Raw genomic sequence first — 21992 nt, forward strand, 5'->3', positions numbered from 1 at the left:
TCTGAGAGGCCCCCAGGGCATGTCCCTTCTCCTGATGGCCCCTTGGGCAGGACCCTTTGTGCCCAGTGTCGGGGGCAGAGGCGTGGGCAGGTGCTGTGGTCCTGAGCAGTGCCGGGCCCAGGGACAAAGCTGCTCGGGAAGCCCCTCTCTGGGAGCCCCAGCTCTCCCCGGCCTCCCTGGGCTGTTGGCCCAACCTCCCCGCCAGGAGAGGCAGGGTGACTTCATGGTCCCACGGTGAGAGAGGCGGGCGCGCCCCTGGAGCCTCACTAATGGTCCCCAGTATAGCTCGTGGCTGCCGCCTTTCCTCCAGGGAGAGAGCACGTGAGCCTGAGAAGGGCTGGCTCCAACTTTCCTCTGCAGGAGCCCTGGGGATGAGGGGCTGCCCCACCCGCCGGTGCTGGGAGGCTGGGGACCGAGGGAGCCGCGGGCACCCTGACACAGGAGCGCGGGAGGCAAGGAGGTCCTTCTCCCCCGGCCTCCCTCTCCCTTCCCTCTCCCCCCTCCAAGACTGGGACTTTCTCTGCAGGGCTTTCTTGGCTTTCCTTGCCGTGGCACTTAGGGCTGCCTGTGGGCACCCGGGACAACAGTGCCTTTGGCCGTGGGCAGCAGGCCGGCCCTGCAGGGCCCCGCTGAGTGGCCAGTTCTCCTGCCCAGGCCCGTCTGCCCGGAGCTTTCCCTGCTTGTGAGGAAGCCCGCTCTGCTGGGAGCGTTTTCTCAGGCCAGTGGGAGGCATGTTTCCAGGAACAATGGAGAAAAGCAGGATTGGGCTAAGGGCCCTGTCCCGTGTCCTCACCTGCGTCTCACACAGCTCTGGCGTCCGCATCCCCCATCGTTGCTTTCAAACCACATTTGGGTGCAATCCTATCAGCAAAGGGGGACACAAGGTACTCTCACCCCCATTGTATAGACAAGGAAACTGAGGCTGGATGAGTCGCGGGGGACCCAGCGCCGGTCTCACACAATTGCAGATTCAGAGCAGGAGGGACCTGCACAGGTGAGATGAGGGGCAGGACTACCTGAAAGTTATAATTTAAAAAGAGCCTAGCCATCATCCCTGAAGAAATTATCAAGAAAATCATCCTCATATCCCAGAAGCAGAGGGTAAAATTGCACGCCTCCCGGGTCAAGGAGGGGAAAAAATGGCAGCAACCACAAGGAAACAATTCAAGTATGGGGAGAACACAGAATTTAGCAGCTTCTACATCAAAGGATTTGAGAGCATGGACTATGACGGTCCAGAGGGCAGAGAAGCTAAGACCGCAACCAACAATCGCCAACAAGACAGAGGATAATCTTTCGGGGGAGAATGCGGTCGGTGGTTTCAGCATTCCCGACGAGGAGACCACGGCTGAACAGAAAGTCTGACATTCAAACGAGACCCCAGAGAAGGACAGAAAGGGAAAATACGAGAGGGAAATCATCAGGGACTCGACAAGATTCAAGTGCTTACATTCTTCCGTGGGAACATGAAACTTGGAGCTCATCAGAACTTTCACATTATTGGGGAGGTTAGGAGGAGGGAACATACACAGGCCATGGCTGTGAGTCAAATATGATGAAATAATAGCTAAAAATAAAATTAAGGTGTGAGAAAGAGGAACGCACTGGAAAAGGAAAAAAGGAGAAGCAGAATAGGGTAAATTATCTCCCACAAAAGAGCTATGAAAGAGCTTTTACAGTGAAGGGGTCATCCAGTTCCGGGAGTGGAGCCAAGATGGTGGAGTACAGTCAGGAAGCTGCTCCCGCTCTCCCCAAAAACCAGGGGACCCAGCCTCTGAACAGTTTGATGGAATGAACCCACTCTCCAGCTCAAGATAGATTGGGAGAACTTCGAGAAAGTCAGTCTCACTGGGCCAAAAGGGTGTTCAGCCCAGGCCAGACAGAGTCTGGGGAAGCCGGTGGGAGGGTCTTAAACCCTTGGTCCTAGCTCAGGAGAAGAGCAGATCAGGGGGCAGCCTCCAGGCCCAGCGCAGAGGGCAAATTCTGAGAAACCAGGCTGTCTCCTGGACAGAGCAGGCAAAGCTCCCCCTTGAAAACACAAGGGGCCCCTGTGCTCAAAGCCAAGGCTCAGAGGTGCCCAGGAAGCTTGGGACAGCCCCTCCTTTACCCCAGGACCCCTAAAAGTAAAAGAGAGAAAATACCAACAAGGAAAGGAGAGAAAGTGAGTCAGAAACAGAAAAGAACAGGGAGAAAGTCCCAGGGAGTCCCAGGGAGACCAAACCAGCTCAGACGAGGACAGAATGTCCGCAGAAGAAACCTCAGAGCGAGGTAAGTGGGTCTCAGGCCCAAAGGGGCTTCTTGGAAGTGCTCACAAAAGACTTCAACAGGCAAGTAAGAGAGAGAAAGATGAGAAAAGAAACGAGAGGGAGGCAGGAGAGAGCCACCAGTTTGGGAAAGGAGGGAAAAACTGCACACACACCTTTATTCAGCAGAGTTTCTACTGGGATTATGTCCCAAAGAGATCTTAAACGGGGGAAAGGGACCCACATGTGCAAGAATGTTTGTGGCAGAAACTGGAGACCGAGCGGCCACCCCTCAGCGGAGAAGGGCCGGAAAAGTTATAGAGTATGAATGTGATGGAATATTATTGTTCTATAAGAAACGAGCAGCAGGATGACTTCAGAGAGATCTGGGGAGACTGACAGGGACTGATGCTGAGGGAAATGAGCAGGACCAGGAGGTCATTAAACATGGCAACAACAAGACTATACCGGGACCAATTCTGATGGACGTGACTCCAACAATGAGATGATTGAGGGCAGTTTCAATGATCTTGTGACCAAGAGAGACATCTCCACCCAGAGAGAACTGTGGGAACTGAGTGTGCACCCCAGCAGAACATTCTCTCCCTTCTGGATGATGTTCACTTGCCTTTCATTTTCTTACTCATTTTCTTTCCTTTTGACCTGATTTTTCTCGTGCAGCAAGAGAATTGTGGAAATATGTTTACACGTATTGGATTTAACATGTATACCATCTATTGAATCGCAGGCCACTTGGGGGAGGGGGTGAGGGGAAGGAGGAGAAAATCTGGAACACGAGACTATGCGAGGGTCAGTGTTGAAAAACTATGTGTGCCTGTGTTTTAAAACTAAAAAGCTTGAATTAAAAAAAAAAGGAAAAAAAGACTCATACCCTTTGACCTAGCAATAGCACGAGTAGGTCCCATCCCAAAGAGATAAAAAGCAAAAAGGAAAAGGACCTGTCTGTACAAAATATATTTAGAGCAGCTCTTTTCTGGTGGAAAAGAAGGGAACATCGAGGGGATGCCCATCAAGTGGGGAACGGCCCAACCAATTTTTGTGTAGGATGGTGACGGAATACTACTGTTCTGTAAGAAACGACCAGCAGGAGGCTTCAGAAACACCTGGGCAAACTTACAGGAACTGATAGAAAGTGAAATGAGCCGGAGCAGGAGGACGTAGCGGCAGTAGCAATGCTGTATGACGGAGAAGCGTGAATGACGTCATTATTCTTGGCTATGCAGTGATCCGGGACAGCTCTGAGGGGCTTAGGGTGAAAAGGACTAAACGCCTCAGAGAAAGAATTGATGGACTTTGAATGCAGATCAAAGCAGACTTTTTTCTCTATTTTTTCTTTCTTTCTTCATTTGTTTATTTGTTTATTTATATGGGTTTTTTTGGTCTGTTTTCTTTCACAACATGACCAATATATAAATGTGTTTGGTGTGACCGCATATGTGTCCTATAGGAAGTTACTTGCCAGTGCAGTGAGGGAAGAGCCGGAGGGAGAGAACTTGGAACTTAGAAGTCTAAAAGCCAAACGTTAACATTTGGCTTTACACGGGATTGGGGGAGGGGAATACTAAATATTTTTAAAGTTAATGTTACTCTTTCAATGGACACTTATAAATTCCAGATAACTGCACTGGTAAACTTCTGAGAGAGCCAGAGCCAGGGGCCTTCATCCAACGCGGTCCTGAAGCAGATTCTCCGCTGGCTTTCGTTAAAGGCCCCTAGGAAAGGGAGAACACTGCCCCCTGAGCCGCCTGTCCCGCCCTTGGCTTGGGGGCTGTGAGAAAGGCTTCCCCTAACTCACCCAAGTCAGACTCTGTCTCCCCTCCCCAACCCTGGGCTCCGTCTCCCCAGCAAAGCAACCAACATTCACCAAAGCCCCCCCTCCCCACTGCCGGCTCTGCTGGGCCAAGAGACCAAAGGGCCCGGCAGGAAGGAGCCGGCCAAGACAGTGTGCAAACACAGAGACAGACACAGAGAGAGGCCGGACAAGATAAACAGGAACTCGTTGGCCAAGGGAAGGTGCGGCCTGCCAGGGGCTGGGAAGGCTTCCTGCACGAGGTGGGAGCTGGCTAGGAGAAAGCGCACTCACACCCGGACCCCGACGCCCCTCCTGACACAACCCTCTTGTCCTGTCCTGTTCCCCCAGTCACAGGGCTAGGCCAGGATAGCTCTGACCCATGGGGGTCCTCCAATGCCCCTCCTCTAGGGAGTGGCTTCTTTCACTCACCCATCTCCAGCAAACAGAAGGCCCACAAGTTGGGGGACTGTTGCCCAAACCTATGGACTTGCCATGGTTTGTCCTATCCAAATAGCCTTATGGGCCAGCTCCGGATGGGCGGCGGAGACCTCGTGGGCCAGCTCCGGACGGGCCGCGGGGACCTCGTGGGCCAGCTCCGGACGGGCCGCGGGGACCTCGTGGGCCAGCTCCGGACGGGCCGCGGGGACCTCGTGGGCCAGCTCCGGACGGGCCGCGGGGACCTCGTGGGCCAGCTCCGGACGGGCCGCGGGGACCTCGTGGGCCAGCTCCAGACTGTTTGCAAAGACTTCTCTGTCTATCTCATTATCTTTGTTTCTACCTCAAAAGTTGCCTGAAGCCAGTAATGGATAGCAGGGGATGTTATGTCTTCTAGGGACCGGCCCACTACCCGTGCCTTCTTTTGCAAAGCCTAATGGGCTTAATCATTCTAATTCTATTTACTTCCCCCCCATTTTTCTGTAAAGCACTGGTTTCCCCCAACTCCTTTTAAAGATGAGATTCTCTAGTGGTTCATTTACTTAATTTTTGAAAAGTTAGTTCCTGGTTTCCTTGATCCATTCCATAGTTTTTGGTTTGCTTATGTTCAGAATTTATATTTTTTAAGTGAGTTTTTAAAAATGCATTGTTTTTCTCGTTTTCTTAGTTGTAAGTTCACTTTGTTGATCCGCCCTCTCTCTTTTTTGCTGATGAAAGTAGGAAAACATGTGCCCTTTCCCCAGGACAGCTGTGACTCCCTTCCAAAGCCTGGGCCTGTTTGCCTCCTTATTTTATTTTTTTTCTGAGGCTGGCATTAAGTGACTTGCCCCTAATCTTTTTTCTATATTTATCCTGTTTATATGTATTTAGCTCTCCCAATTAGATTGTGAGATCCTTGTGGGCAGGATTGACCTTTGCCAATCGTTTTTGCTGTAGGGTCACACAGCTAGGAAGCGTTAAGTGTCTGAGAGCAGATTTGAACTCGGGTCCTCCTGAATTCAGGGCTGGGGCTCTCTCCACTGCGCCCCCTTGCTGCCCCCACCTTGTTATTTCTTTGATGAAATGATCTCTTTTTCTCTGATTTGCTCTCTGAGCCCCCGATCCGTTCAAAGAAACTGATTTATCTGTTTCTACTTCATGTTGTCCTCCGGACGCGAGCCCCAGACCGTAATTTCGGCGGCGTTGTGGCCGGAGAAGCAGAGCTCCCGTCTCTCTGCCGTGTGGCTCAGCACAGGACTCTGTTTTTAAGATATTTCTAAGAATAGGGGTGGGGCTGTCTCAGGGGCAGAGCTCACCAGCACAGGCCTGGCCCTCTGTGTTCTGGGGGCTTGTCAGGTCCGTGTTAGATAGAGGTCCCTGCCCCTGCCAATCATTCTGTGACCCACCTCGCCGGTGCCATCTGGCGCCAGGGTCCCTCTAGAACGTGAACCCCTCTGGCAAACAGGAAACACTCCCCATGCAGACCTTCTATTTTTTCCTCTTTTGTCCATTGTTAGATTTCCAGCCCCGGAGGATTCTGGGGCCAAATGATCTCGGGAAACATTGGCGGAGAGGACGCTCCTTGGGCTCTGAGCGTCCACAGTGACAGAGGATATGCCCAGGTGCCCTGCCAGCCCAGCTGTCCCAGATTAGCCGGGGCAGGACTTGCCCTGTCCTCACAGAGCCCCGAACACTGGGACCCGGGATCCTCCTGCGGCAGCCCCGATGGCCGCGGCTCTCCAGCTCTTTCCACTGGTTGCCCCTCACCCATCCGCACAAGCTGCCCACCTGGCATGGCTGGCCCGACATTGTGAGCTCAGAGTGCCCCCCAGCTTGCCAGCCACTTGTTTGTTTTTAGCAACACCAGTGGGGCCGGCTCCCTGACTGCTCTCCAGGCGCAGGTATCGCTTACGCTGGCCCCTCGCCCACACTGCCCTCCCTCCCGGGAGCCAGAGGCTCTCCTCTGCCCGGCTCTGCCCACTGCCCTGAGGAGTGGGCATCCCGGGATGGAGGCAGCAGGTACGGTGAGGGAATGGCGGCAGGGTAGCCCCCCAGGGATTCTGCCCCCCCAGCCTCCTCTCCCGGCTCTGATATAGATTACTTGTGGGCATTCAATCACCTTATCCACGCACGGGGTTTCCAAGGCTTCAGGCTTGCCAGAGGACACGGTGAGCCGGGGATCTGGCTCGGGAGAGGGCACGAGCCTGCTGGCCCCAGCTGTCAAACCCGCCCCCCCTCCACACGCCTGCGTCCTGATCCAGTGGCCGGCCCGGCACACGCTCTGTGGGAACCAGGTGGAAGGGCCGCTTCTGTGGTGGCATTGAGATGCCCAAGAAAGGAGCCAGGGGAGGGGGAACCAAGCCCCTGGCTCCCCAGCCCCGCCCCCTCCCTGGAGCTGCTCAGACTCTTGTCTGCTCCCAGGGGCCCATTGCTCTTCCACCCTCGATGCTGCCAAGTGGGCTTTATTGTGGTTGTGCAGCAGGGTGCTGGCCACGCCTTCCCCTTTCCCTGCTCCCAGCCCCAGCCCGAGGATGAGGAGGGGTGGGCTCAGGAGACCGCTCCCTGGCTTAGGAGCTGAGCTGGCAGGGAAGAAGCAGCCCATCAGCCATTAAAATGGCCATTTTCCCCAAACTAATTTGTATCTTCAACTCCATCCCAGGGAAATTACCAAATTTTTTTTTACTGAATTAGAAAAAGTAATAAAATTCATTTGGAAAAACAAAAGATAAAGAATATCAAAGGAAATAATGAAGAAAGTGGAAAGGAAGGAGGGTTAGCAGTACCGGACCTAACGGTATCACGAGATTAAAACTACCCGGTACTGGCTGAGAAATAGAAAGGAAGGAGGAAAATTGGACCGGACGAGACGCACGACTTACAGCAGACAGTAAATAACTTTGCACCTGGCCAGGGCAAAGATGAAAATGGTGGGAAAAATTTTCAAGTAATTGTTAATCACTTGCTTTCTGCTTTCCAAATCTCAGTGCCCACCAATTAGCAGAGGCGAGTGGGCGGCTCTGTGGGTAGGATGCTGGGCCTGGATCAGGAAGATGGGAGTTTATTGGTCTCAGTCACTAAGTGTGATTCGGTGTGCCTCAGTTTCCTCATCTGTGAAATGGGAGTGGTAATATCCCCTCCGTCCAGATTTATCGAGAGGACCAAATAAGAATATCTGTAAAGTGCTTCGTGTAGAACTTGGCAAACCATAGGTGCCACATAAATTCCTATTCCCTTTCTTTGTCTGCTCCTTTGTCTTTATCCATCTAAAACTATACATTGCTTGTCATTTCATGTTGGTTTTTGACAGATTCTCAAAGACAGACTCTTGTCAATCATCATGATCTCATTTTTTCCCCAATCTGTTGCTTTTCTTTTTGTATGGATAGTTGACATTTTCTTATGCACAATCTAAAATCCAACTCTTTTATTCACATTAAAATCTCCAGTTTAGTCCAACGATGGACAGGTAGGTGGCACAGTGGGTAGAGCACCACATCTGGAGTCAGGGTGACCTGAATTCTAATCTGACTTCAGATACTTGCCAACTGTTTGCCTCAGTTTCCTCATCTGTAAAATGAGCTGGAGAAGGAAGTGGCAAACCACTCTAATATCTTTGCCAAGAAAACCCAAAACGGGGTCATGAAGATCCAGACAACTAGAAAACGATCATCAATGGTGATTTAGGGTGGACAAGTCCTTTAATCGGCCTTGGTTTTCTCAAATTTCATCTTCAGAATGGGGGAAAATAACAATAGCCTCCAAATAATTTGAGGAAATATGATAAAATTTGCAAAGTGCTTTGTCAGCTTTAGAGCAGATACCGGGATGCTCTTTAATAGTCACCCACAGGGCAGCAGAAGCTACAAGACACAGAAAGCAGCATAGGCAAGGCAAGTGAGCCCCCCACCCACCTTAACATTCATCTCCCCTTGGACCCTAAGGTGGACAAGCCAGGACCCTGAATGTATGTGCTGGTGGCTTTCCTTATATGGAGCCCCTCTTACATCCCACTTAAAAATCCTCCTTTGTCATGATGAATGATGTTTTTAAAAGAATGTGTTGATTTATTATTTGCTGGTAGCCACTTGGTATTTCATTGCAATGCTCAATGTGAAGTTGGCCCATAATTTTCTTTTGCCAGTTTTTTGGATCGAGCCATATTTGCCTAACACGAACTCCAAGTTTAGGATGTTTGTTCTTTGGAAATATTGACCCGGTGACCAAATTGTGGCGACTGACTTGGGGAAGCCATTTCTCTGATGAATTGTCTCCTTTTTTTCCTCTGAAAGTGTCATTTTGGGATTTCTTTATGTGTTCATGTCAGCCATGTCTCTTTTTCCACTTAATCATTCACTTCATCTATGTTCTTCCTGGTATTAGTACCTCATTTATATGTGTGATCTGCCTGAGGATAGGCTGAACTTCTTTGGTACTTGTTATTGTGCTCTTTTTTCTTTCCCACTTTGCTAATTTCTCTGTTATTTATTAAATTTTCTAGTTCTTTCTTAATTTTATTGGTCTGCTTGAAGAAGCAGTACTTGACATTGTTTATCAAGGAAATGGTGTTCTCCATGGCTGGTCTGATTATTTTTGGTTCAATATTTGTAACATTTTTTGCTTCTTTTCTTTGTATTATCACTGTGTTCCTTTTAAAATGTCTTTAAATGGTTTTGCAAGGGCTAATGTTGAATAATTATCCATGCATATGTTTTGAAAAATGAAAAGCTTTAATAAAGGAAAAAAACAAAACAAAACAAAAATAAATGTCTTTAAGGGCAAATACAACATTCTTTCAAAATTCCTTTGGAGTCTCTATTTCTTTCTTTCTTTCTTTTTCCTCTTTCTTTCTTGTCCAAGTAGGTCTAGGTGCTTTCCATTTTCTTCTAAAGACGGTCTTGGCTGTACCCAAAGATTTTGATAAGCAGAATTAGCGGTATCTTTTACATGTTCCGTTTTGGTTTTCTGATGTCTCCTTAAAAGGAATTCTGATTCAATTGGTTTTTGCTTCAACATAGCTTCATGCCTTTTACTCCTGTTTCTGTTTATTTTGTGCTTTGTTGAATTATTAACTGAAAAAAAATTGTATCAGTTCTGTCTTTTTTAATTCATTCTACTCAAGTCTACAATTCCTTTCTGTTAGTGATGTGGGCTCTGTTAAGAAAGTTTTCCTAGTTTCTTTTAATTAATTGCCTCAAATATGTGTTTTTGTTGTTAAGTCATTATAGTCATTTCTGACTCTTTATTTTGTTTTTCCCTTGGCAAAGATAGTGGAGTGATTTACCACTTCTTTCTCCAGCTCATTTTACAGATAGGGAACTGAAGCAAACAGTTAAGTGACTTACTCAGGGTCACACTGCTAGGAAGTGTCTGAGGCTGGATTTGAACTCAAGAAAATGAGGCTTCCTCATTCTGCTGCCCAACTATATGTTACTTAAAACTCAAGAATCAATTTGTCATAGCCGATGTCTTTGTTACTAAATCTTTTTTTTTTAACTAAATTTAAAATAGTCTCATAATGGAGCATTGAAGTCTATTATGATATATATTTTTCCTTGCAGTGCTATTGGCCTTTCATCAGTTGATCTACTAGTGTGTTTAGTACATATAAATTTAACATTAGTACATATTTATCAGGAAGAAAATGCAGTATAATGGATAGAGTGCTGAGTTTGGCGTCAGGAAGAAATGGGTTAAAATTCTGTCCCTAACACATAGTAGCAAAATGTTGCGTCTTAAACAACTCCCCAGGACTTACCTACTAAGTCACAGATTAGTTGTGACCCCCATGAGCTGAGGAAGTACCCACGTGGACGAAATCACAGCTCCTTTGTGAAAAAGAATGAATGGCTGCCTTGTGTCCGCTGCCTATTTATCATCCGAAGCTTTTCCCAGTATTTGAATTCCATCTGATATTGCCACCGTCACTTCTACTTTTCTTTTGACTTGCAGTTGGGTGAACTATTTTAGTTATTTTATTTTATTTTTCTTTTTTATTCTTATTTTCAATCTTTTTTCTTTAACTGCACTTCCTGAAAGTAATATGTTCATGCATTTAAAAATTTCTTTTATAGCTCTTTTTTAATAGAGGAATCCAAACTATTCACACTTAATGTAATAAATATTCATTATTCCTTTCCCCCCCAATTAATCAATAATCATTTTCTCTGTGTCCGGCCTCATGCTAAGTTCTGGGAACAAAGGAAGATAAAAACTCAGTCCCTATCTTCAAGGAGCTCTCATTCTGATGGCAAATTCAAAAGGCAACAGACTTACAATGCAAACAAAGACAATCTCAGTCTCTGACATTTTTATTTTCCCATTTGCCCTAATGTCTGGACAGATAAAATTAATTAAATTTTCTCTAGATACTTTGGATGTGAAGCGCGAGGTTCGGGGTCTCCGAGCTTATTCAGGCAGAGTTGGGAACTCTCCCGGTCCCACCAAGCTGAAAGGCTTTGAGCTCAGGTTCGGTGACCAATTCCATGCCTTTCCTTCCGGGGCAGCACAGCCAAGTGCAGAGATGAATCATGGCCGCTGGCCTCGGGAACCCATTAAAGCGAAGTAAGAAAGCCAGTAGGTCGGGCCTCCAGTTGCTTTGGGGCTCATTGGGACTCCATGTCGCTCCAGCCTCTTTCTGAGGAAGACGGGGTTTTGTTTCAGGACCATCAGCTCCTTTCACTCCGGGCCGGCGCTCCGTGGCTCTTGTTTCTCATCTATTTTGAATTACTTCTCCCTTATCCCACCGCATCTCCTCAACTCTCTTCCCTCAGCGGGGTGACCCATCCCCGAGCCCTTTGGTGTGGGACGCTCTCCCCTGGTGGGGCCCAGGGCTTGGAGGGGCAGGAGGCCTCGGGCCTCCCCAGCGCCCCTTGGAACACAAATACCCACAGGTCCACGCGGGTGTGGGTGTGTCCCGCCAGGGCGCCTCCTTTGATTTGTTTTGCTGTAATCTGCATAAATGAGTTTCTTGCTTGTTATTATGTGAGCTCGCTGCGTGCTGGACGAGAAAGGGACCGTGGGTAAAGGGCTTGGGGTTTCCTGTTCCCGAAATGACAAAGCGGCCAGGAATGGGGATCATATTCATTAGACGACCAATATTTAAGGGAGCAGAGAGATTTACTAGTGGCCCCCACTCCCTCCATCCTCTCAGCAAGAATTAAAGGCGTGCCTTGGAGCAGGGCGAGGCTGCTTGAGAAGAGGCAGCGGAGGCTGCTAGCCTCCTTTCTAAGCAAGGCCTCCTGGGCACAGCGTCCCTGCCGCTCCTATCCCCCAACTCATCCTTTTTTATCTCACACAAAACTGGTTGCTAGCGGCGGAACCGAAGATTATATAGCTAAATGTTATGTGCAAATGCAAAGGCAAAGGCTTAAAATTCTTAGGAAAGCCACTAACACTGCTCTGCGATAAGTCCTTGCCCGCGCTGGGACTCCTGCAGGACCACGGGCAGAGCGGCAGGACCACGGGCAGAGCCGCAGGACCACGGGCAGAGCCGCAGGACCACGGGCAGAGCGGCAGGACCACGGGCAGAGCGGCAGGACCACGGGCAGAGCCGCAGGACCACGGGCAGAGCGGCAGGACCACGGGCAGAGCCGCAGGACCACGGGCAGAGCGGCAGGACCACGGGCAGAGCGGCAGGACCACGGGCAGAGCGGCAGGACCACGGGCAGAGCCGCAGGACCACGGGCAGAGCGGCAGGACCACGGGCAGAGCCGCAGGACCACGGGCAGAGCCGCAGGACCACGGGCAGAGCGGCAGGACCACGGGCAGAGCGGCAGGACCACGGGCAGAGCCGCAGGACCACGGGCAGAGCGGCAGGACCACGGGCAGAGCCGCAGGACCACGGGCAGAGCGGCAGGACCACGGGCAGAGCGGCAGGACCACGGGCAGAGCGGCAGGACCACGGGCAGAGCCGCAGGACCACGGGCAGAGCGGCAGGACCACGGGCAGAGCCGCAGGACCACGGGCAGAGCCGCAGGACCACGGGCAGAGCCGCGCTTTGGGGGCGAAGGAGCGGACACCCAGAGGGGCCTGACCGGGCTGAGCCAGATGCGGCCCCGACAGGTTTGGGGCTACAAGAAACATGGATCAGAATAACATCGGGAAGTGCGGGAAGACTTCCCTGGGCAGATGCAAAGGGCCAAGAAGACACGGCATAAGGAGGAAGAAGGAAGAAAACGGGGCAGGGACCAAATGCAGCAAACCGGGGACGGGGGAGGGGGGAGTGCCCCCGCACAGAGGGCGGTGACGGTGTCCCTGTGGCTGGGCTTGCTGAGAGCCCCCCCTTCTCTTCCTTCTGGGGTAGTTTTCTGGGAGGGAGGAATATGAGGAGGTAGAAACTAAAGAGCTGAACAAACATGCATTTAGAAACTGCGGCTTTGTCCTTCCCCCGAGAGACCTTCCAGCCCGAGGGTGTGGACTTCTCCCGCTGCCCCAGGGATTCTTGTTGACCACCTGGGCAGTTTTCTCCAATCTTTCTTCCAGCGTGGAATCTCGATGCGCCGGCGCTGCCCTTTGGGCTTCCCGGTCCCTTCCGAGAGTGTTCACAATCTGAGCCGGCCTGAGCCGGGTTTGACCCCTGTGCCGTCGGCCCCTGCTTGGGCCGCATTCCGGGTGCGCTTCCCTCCGGCTTTCCCCCTTTCCCCTTTGTTGCTCCCGGTGCATTTTGGTAAGGCGGCCATCGCCCCTTCCCTTGGCTCCTGCCCTCAAGTACACCCCGTTTCCTGCCCTTTTTTCCTCCCTCTGCCCGGAGGCCGGGTCGGCCTGGCTCTGGGCTCTGGGCACCGACTGCCCGCTGCCGCAGAAGGTTTGCATCCGGTCGGAGTTTCTCTTTGACTGCTAATTATTTGCCGGGGAGCCGCTTTCCTGGAGCCCATTTCTTGGCCAGCGCCCTGGGAAGCTGGCAGCGTTCTGGCTTTTACCGCCGCGTTTTCTCCAGGCTCCGGCAGCTCAGAAAAGAGCAAGATGCTCCTTGAAAGCAGGGTCAGCAGAACCTCGGCAAGATGACCCGCTTTTCCTGCCTCCGGCCAGGGCCCGGCCCTCCCCGGCTCAAGCCCGCAGGTCTCGGACAACAGGGGCGCTGGCCCGAGGGCCGGGGAACGGACGCCACCCCCCGACCTTGACTGGGACGATCTCCGCTGCCCACGTTAACATCGCTGTTGTTAGAGCCTCACTCGGCCCGGCCTCGGGGGGACGACCTGCTCGGACCAGAAGGCCGAGCGCCTGCCAGGAAGGGGCCCAAAGGAGTGGGAACACATTCTAGGGATGCTAGGGAGAAGGCAGGGGGCGCCTGGCACACCCAGCAGGGGCCCAAGTTTGACTCCCTGCCCAGACCTGCCAGCCATTGAACCTCTCTGTGCCTCAGTTTCCCAGCCATAAAAATGGAGACATTGGCCCAAGCTCTTCTGCAGCCTCAATCTGTGATCCTAGGACCGCTACCCCCGACATACATCGCAAGGTTCAATCCATCTTGTGCATTCAAGACTTTGGGCAGGGGCAGCGAGGTGGCGCAGTGGACAGAGCACCAGCCCTGAATTCAGGAGGCCCCGAGTTCAAATCTGGTCTCAGACACTGAACACTTCCTGGCTGTGTGACCCTGGGCAAGTCACTTCACCCCAGCCTCAGGAAAAAAAAAAGACTGGGCAGCTGAGAGGGCACCACAGTGGGCGTGGCACTGGACCCAGAATGAACAAGCCCTGAGTTCTAATCCAGCTGCAGACCCTTGCTGGCCATGTGACTCTGGGCCAGTAGTTTCACCTGTCTGCCTCAGTTTCCTCAGCTGTAAAGTGGAAATAATGAAACAGTCAACGCCCCAGTGCCACTGTGAGACTCTTTTTAAAATTTTTTCCCCCTGAGGCTGGGGTTAAGTGACTTGCCCAGGGTCACACAGCTAGGAAGTGTTCAGTGTCTGAGACCAGATTTGAACTCGGGTCCTCCTGACTTCAGGGCTGGGACGCTTTCCCCTGCGGCCCCTTGATGCCCGGCCGTGAGACTAAGGAGATAATATTAGAAAAGACTGTAATGGCTTCGCAAGCCTTAAAACACCGTGGAGCTGCTGGCTGTTGTGGCTCTCCATCCATCCTCCCATTCCTGCCGGCTCCCTGGCTCAGACCCTCCCCGTCCTACCTCTGCAGCAGCCGCTGAAGCCCCGTCCCGGTCACTGCGGCCCATTGTCCTGCCGCGGGCACACGGGGCTCCCTCAGGCCCTTCCCACCGCGGGAGCCCTCGCCGCTGCTGGCAACCCTCCCCGCCTCCGTCAGCAGCCCCCAAACCTCCCCCGCCCTCTTCAAGTTCTCTCACGTCTGCCCGAGGGGTCCATCCCGTCGTGGCCCCCCCACGGTCTCCCGGCACATAGTAGGCGCTTAATGGATGCTTGCTGAACTTTTAGCAACCGTGCATTAAACACCGCTCTGGGCCGTTTCTCTGACCAGGCTGTGGGGGGGGGGGCCGGGGCGGGGGCAGAGGGGACAAGCGTGAGGAAGGCCTCTGTCCGGGAGCCCGGGGCTTGTGGCTGGGTAAACCGAAGGCCCTGAACGCTGCCCACGGGGGGAGGGGGCACAGTTTCACATGCTCGCTTCCTTTTAAATTTGTCTTGAATGTTAAAATGGCCATTTTCCCATGTCTGTTGCCAATAAAAAGGGCAAGGCCGGGGCCGGGGCCTGTGGACCAGGCCTGATGCCCATAGACCGATCCTGGTGCCCACAGACCAGGCCTGGGGCTTGTATAATGAGCCCAGGCCCGTACACTGAGCCTGGGGCCCTTAGACCAGGCCCGCCGTGCCCTCAGCCCGGCTCCTGGGGCTGGGATTCCCGGCCAGAGCAAATCTGCTTCTAGCTTTAAAGCAAACAAAGTGGGGGGGGGAGGCGGGACCTTGCCCTGATCCTGGCAGGAGGAAGATCCCTCAGGGCTCGGCTCCACCTACAAACAAAGCCCTGTGGGAGGAGGGCCGGCAGCTTGGGAGCCTCCTCCTGTGACCCGCTCCGTGCCATCAATTCTGCAGGGGCCGTCCTTGCCCACCCTGCCTGAGGCACCAGGTTGCCAAACCCCGGGCACATAGCCCTGCTTGTAGGCGGCTCCCGCCAGGGGAGGAAGCAATGAGGGCAGGTTCTAAGTCAGGGGCTAAGCCTTGGAGAGAGCTAAGGGTGGCTGCAGGTCGTGCGTTCTAGGCCTGTAGAAACAGAGAGGCTGCGGGAGCATCAGGAACCTCCGGGCTGGGCACAAGCGGGCACCTCAGCAAGTAAGTCTGGGGGGGAGCACTGAGAAGCGCGCATTTGTGCGGGATCACTTCTAGCGCTCCATGAAGCCCGCGACACGTCGGTGGAGCACATCAGGAGCTGGCGTGCGTGCACCGTGCAAGGCCCCCGGAGAACCCACTGCAGAAGCAGCTGGCAGAGAGCCCGCTCCGCGGGACGCCCACGTGGCCCTGGCCGCGCCGCAGGGGAGCCGGGAGCCGATTCCGCCGGGACATTCGCGGGCCGCGGGGGCTGTCGGACTGTGAGGAAGGGCCGGCAGCTGGTCCCAGCCCCGCGGTCAGTCCACAGGCCGCCCCCATCTGTGCCCCGGCCCTGCTGAGTGACAGGTGGCCGTGGCAGGGAGGATCCATCGTTAGTAGGTCCGCCTTTCCAAGGCCCTGCCACAGGGGCGAGGGCACCGGGGAGTCTCCAACCGGGTAAGCACTGGGCTGCCAGAGGCTGGGCTGGGGCTGTGCCCGGGGCCGAGCGCCCAGTGCCGGGGTCAGAGTCCCTGCCCTCCAGGACCTGGCCAAGTCTGCAGCCGGGGGCTCCTCGCTGAGGGGATGGAGCCGGCGCCGCTTGGAAAGGAGATGCTGGGCCCGCTGTGAGTCAGGCTCCGGAGCCTTCGTGGCCGGGAGCGCCAGGACCCGGAGCCGCGGAAGCTCTCGAGGGGCCTCTTCCCAGTCCTCCCGGCCTCCTCCCGGCCTCCTCCCGGTCCTCCCAGCCTCCTCCCAGTCCTCCCAGCCTCCTCCCGGTCCTCCCAGCCTCCTCCCGGTCCTCCCAGCCTCCTCCCGGTCCTCCTGGCCATCCACAGTGCCAGCTGCGCCTGTCTGTGGCCTCCTGGCCCCCTGGCCACAGCGGCTCATCCCTTGCCCAGGGTCGCCTCCACCACATGTAATTGTTCATTCTCCCCCCAAAATAGGCCAAAAATTAACTGGCAACTAAACACTCCAACCTCAGGAGCGGGCGGGCCTGACAACTGACAACCAGGGGGAAACCAAGAGAAGGGCAACAGTGAGCCAGCCCAAGAACTCCCCCCCAGGACTCGCCCCCCCCAAGAACTCCCCCCCAGGACTCGCCCCCCAAGAACTCCCCCCCAGGACTCGCCCCCCAAGAACTGCCCCCCAGGACTCGTCCCCCCCAGAACTCCCCCCCAGGACTCGCCCTCCAAGAACTCCCCCCCAGGACTCACCCCCCCCAAGAATTCCCCCCCAAGAACTCCCCCCCAGGACTCACCCCCCCAAGAACTCCCCCCCCAAGAACTCCCCCCCAGGACTCGCCCCCCAAGAACTCCCCCCCAGGACTCGCCCCCCCCCAGAACTCCCCCCCAGGACTCGCCCCGCTACGGCTGGGAGGAGGAAGGCCCCTTCCCATTTCCCTGTAGCTTTTCCCGGAGTCGGGGTCTCGGAAAGGCCCTGCCCGTGCTCTGCATCCAGCCCGCTTAGCTCGGAGGCTCGTCCAGGCCCCCTCCCCTGGGACTCCCTTGCCCACTGTGGCCCCCCCCCCCCGGGACTCCCCGTGGCAGGGCCCCCCTCCGCCGGCCCGCTGGCTGCTGCTTCAGGCGTGACTCAGAGGAAGCAGCCCCACCCCCGGGATCACCTCGGTGTCTGGCAGGACCAGTGGTTTCCCTTGGCCGGGCCCCAGCTCGGGCCTCCCTGCCGGGGGAGGGCTCCATGTGGCCCCTGACGCCCGCCCTTCAAGCGCCCGCAGAGCGAACACCAGCACGGGGCCGCTTCCGATGGGGGGCGGTGACTCAGACCCCGGCGGGAGAGTTGGGTCGGGCCGGGGTGGCTCTGGGCGGCCGTCTCGGGCCCCCTCCCCCCCTCCCCAGTCACTTTTTCCCACATGGGGAAAGCCCCGCTGAGTGGGCACCACCTGCGCTCTGCCCAGGCTGTAAAACTCCTGCCAGCTGTGCCTCCCAGCCCCCGTCCCCTGCCGCCCCTCCTCCCCGGAGCCCAGGGGCAAGGCCTTTCTGTCCTGCCCGGCCACACTCCCGGCCCTCTCCAAGCCTGGACTGCCCAAAGCCCTTTGGGGACCTCCCCCTGCTCCTGCCCCTGCCCCGGCCTCTTTGCTGGAGGCTGTGTGCGAGCCTCCACTGCCTCCGGACTGTGCAAGCACAGAAGGCCCTCACAGGAGACCCACGGTTGGAAGAAGATCCTGGGTCCTAAGCTGCTTGGGCCAAGAGAAAGGGTTCTGCTGAGAAACTGTGGCGGGCAGAGAGGCCGGAGCGCCCGCGGGCAGCCCCGCCAGTCGTGAAGGAGCCGCGGGGACCGAGCCCAGGGCTTCCCGCAGCTAAGCCCCCCCGCCCCCCGGGGAGCCCCTCTCCGGCCTCCGTTTGGGGGATGGGCCCCGGAAGCCGTCCTGAATTCCCCTCTGGATCTCTGACTTCACCATCTGCCTCCCTCTGTTACTCAGTTCCTTTTGTGGGAGGGGGCTCCTAAACTCCTGGGGGGGGGCTCAGCACAGTGTCTGGCACACAGTGAGGGCGTGAAAAAGTTTCCTCACAAAAGAGAAAATCTCCATTACTGTGGGCGAGCTGAGCCAATGCAGTGGACAAGTCTCCACATCAATTTCCTTTTCGGTGCCAGAGGAACCAAAGGGCCAAATAATGACCTTGCGGTCAGAATGGCCACAAAGAGGCCAAAAACATCAGGCAATCAATGAGAAAAGTGACGGGAAGAGGCTGAACCGGAGCTCAGAGGAGATCAAAAAACCCCAAACTAGGCAGCAACGGCCCAACAATCCCTAAGAAGGGCGGCGAGTGCCCCAGTAATCTAGTGTGACAAACCCTGAGACCGCAGCTTGCAGGACAAGAACTCGCCACCTGGAAAAAGTTGCTGAGGAAAAAGGAAAGCAGAGCCCCCTGCCCTCCTCCCCCCCTCCGCCTTCCCCAGTCAGCCAGGTGGGGGGCGGGACAGCAGGAAAGGCCTTCCAGGATCCCAAGGGGCCCAGGGGTTCAGCCCGCCCCTTTGGGCCTCCAGGAAGCCCAGGAGTCCCAACAAGGGAGCACTCGGGGGCTCCCCGCCAGTGTCCGGGGGCCCAGAAACTGCCGCGCCTCGCCAGGCCCCCCGTGGGCCGAGTCCCTCTCAGACGTGTTGTCCAACAGCGGCAGGCAGGAAGGCTCTGCGCCCCCAGCTGATCCCTCACTGTCCAGGGAGTGGAGTGGGAAACCCGGGGAGAGGAACAGTTTCCTCCCCGGCCTGGCCCAAGCAGGAGCCAGAGGCCCATTTGTGGGGGGCTTCTTGTCCAGGAGTCCTGCCGACGTGCGGGTTCTGGGACCCGGGTATTTCTCTGCTGTTGTTCCTGGGCTTGCTTAAAGACCTGTGATTTTGGCCTTCCCACTTGCACACTTTCCTAAGATCCTTCTGGGAGTCTTCCCTCCCTCAAGAGGACCTTAGGGCCCAGCTTCTTAAAGTGGGGCGAGATTAAATTTTTTTAATTTAAAAATGTAAATTTTTTTAATTTTATAATTATAAATTTTTTGACAGTATATATGCATAATTTTTATAACATTATCCCTTGTATTCATTTTTCCAAATTATCCCCCCCCTCCCTCTATTCCCTCCCCCCGATGACAGGCAATCCCATACATTTTACATGTGTTACAGTATAACCTAGATACAATATATGTGTGTAAATCCTATTTTCTTGTTGCACATTAAGCATTAGCTTCCGAAGGTATAAGTAACCTGGGTAGATAGACAGTAGTGCTAACAATTTACATTCACTTCCTTCTCTGGATGTAGCTGTTTCTGTCCATCATTGATCAACTGGAAGTGAGTTGGTTCTTCTTTATGTTGAAGATTTCCACTTCCATCAGAATACATCCTCATACAGCATTGAAGTGTACAGCAATCTTCTGGTTCTGCTCGTTTCACTCAGCATCAGTTGATGTAAGTCTCTCCAGGCCTCTCTGTATTCCTCCTGCTGGTCATTTCTTACAGAGCAATAATATTCCATAACCTTCATATACCATAATTTACCCAACCATTCTCCAACTGATGGACATCCATTCATCTTCCAGTTTCTGGCCACTACAAAAAGAGCTGCCACAAACATTTTGTCACATACAGGTCCCTTTCCCCTCTTTAGTAAAAAATGTAAATTTTTATTTAAAACAATGAATATTTTACTGAATGCCAAGGTGGCTAAATTATGATTCATCAGTAAATGGTGCATTTACGTACCTACTGGGGGGGTCACATAAAAATTTCTCAGGCAAAAAGAGTGAAAAAAAGTTTCAGAAACCTGCCTTCGGAGCCCAGCGAGGTTCCCTGGAGCCAAGCCCTGGCTGGACACTGAGCCTCCCTGCACGGAGCCAGGCGGGGACTTCAACAGCAGACAGTCCGGATGTCTGGCAGGCACACAGTAGGCCATCTGGCATGGCTGAACCCGCCCCAACATGTGCTTTACAGGCCTAGGGCCCAAGGGAGGTCCGGAGCTTACTGAGGGCCTGCATGTCCGGAGACGCTTCCTCCCCCTTACCTCCACGGGAGAGATGAGCTTCTGGCAGCAGGGGCTCTCACTTTATTTTTAATTCCGCTCTGCCAAACTAAACCATGTCGGGCATACAGTAGGTGATCAATACATGTCAATGACTGATTTATTGGCATATAATAGTTGCTTCATCAGTATCTGTGGAATTGAACCAATTCTAGGTCAAGTTCCACTTTCCCTACCGTTACCATGAACATTTTACAAACGAGGAAGGTGAGACTAGAGAATAACTAGCACCACATTACCCAATGAAGAAGCCGCGGCCACGGGCGCCCAGGCAGGGACCCTTTCAGGGAGCTTCCTTCTACTCTCGAAAGCACCATGTACGAGTTCCGTTGAGGGAGGGCGAGCAATATGCCTTCAGCTGAGCCTTGAAGCAAGGTGGGAATTTCCAGAGCTGCAGGTGAAAAGAAAGTGCATTCCTGGCACAGAGGGCACTCGTTTCTTTCTTTCTTTCTTTTTGGGTTTTTAAAAATTATTCTTATAGTTCTTCTTTCCCAGATATTTGCATGGGTAATTTTACAGTATTGACAATTGGCAAAACTTTTTTTTCCAACTTTTCCCCTCCTTCCCCCCCCCCCAGATGGCAGGTTGACCCATACATGTTCAATATGTTAGAGTATAAGTTAAATACAATATATGTCCAAACAGTTGTTCTGTTGTACAAAAAGAATGGGACTTTGAAACAGTGCACCATTAGGAGGGCCCTCTTCTCAAAGGCCCAGAGCCGGGAATAGGGGGCCAGGGAAGGGATAGCCTCAGAGCATGGCTCCTCCCTGCTCTAGGGGTACCTGGATGGGGGAGGGGCGGTATGCCGACATACAGATCCAACATTTGCTGATAATCATAATGTCCCCATCTCCAAGTTCAGTAGAAGTCGCCTTCTCTAGGGCCTTATATTCACGGAGTCCCACCAGTGGGGTTTCTCCACGCAAGACTAGCAGCTGATATTTTTTATCTGTCAGACTTCAGTTGCTTTGAGAAAGTAGAACGGACTAAGGTGGGACAGAAAAACCCGATCCAGTAAACATTTATGGAGCCCTACTATGTGGGGACATCCCTGCTCTCAAGGCGCTTACAATCTAAAGGAAAGGAAGAGAGAACACCCAAAGAGTCAGGAAAATGGGGTGGGGGGAGGGGTGAATGAGCACAGGGTTAGAGAGAGCCAAAGGCCTGGGAGAACATTCTTCCTTCTGTGTTGTTCTGTAGAAGGCTAAAGCAGGCCACAGCTTTCCGGGGGCTCCTCCCAGAACTGCAGATCAGTGTCCAGCTGGTCCTGGTGGCCTGAAGCCACTGGTCATCCCAGGCATGTTGCCAAAATGCTAATGGGAAGATAAGACACCCTCTGAGTCATGAAGACTATCATCGAGTGCTCACCTCTGCTGACTCCCCATTTTCCATCCTCCGACTGGATGCTTGGACATGGATGTTCCAGATCTCTTAGGATATTTGTCTTCCCTACTCCCTCTCTTATTCTCCATCTCGCCTTCTCTTGGCTACAAATATGCCCTATTTCCCTATTCTGAAACACAAAAAGAAGTCTCTCCCCTGGCCCTTCCCTTCTTACTAATCATCTTCTGTTTCTTCTCCTCTTTGGGGCTAAAGTCGAAAAGGAATCTCCCACAGGCACCTCTACTCTCTCTTAACCCTTGTCATCTATCTTGTGACTCTCATTTCACTGAAACTGCAAAGCCCCCATGGATCTAATGCCCTCAACAACACCTTTCTCTCAGTCCTCCCCATCTTGCTGCAGCCTTTGTCAGCGCTGGGCTCGCCCTCCCCTCCTGGTGCTGTCTC

The sequence above is a fragment of the Sminthopsis crassicaudata genome, chromosome 3, assembly GCF_048593235.1.
Source record: "Sminthopsis crassicaudata isolate SCR6 chromosome 3, ASM4859323v1, whole genome shotgun sequence".
In the NCBI taxonomy this organism is placed as follows: domain Eukaryota; kingdom Metazoa; phylum Chordata; class Mammalia; order Dasyuromorphia; family Dasyuridae; genus Sminthopsis; species Sminthopsis crassicaudata.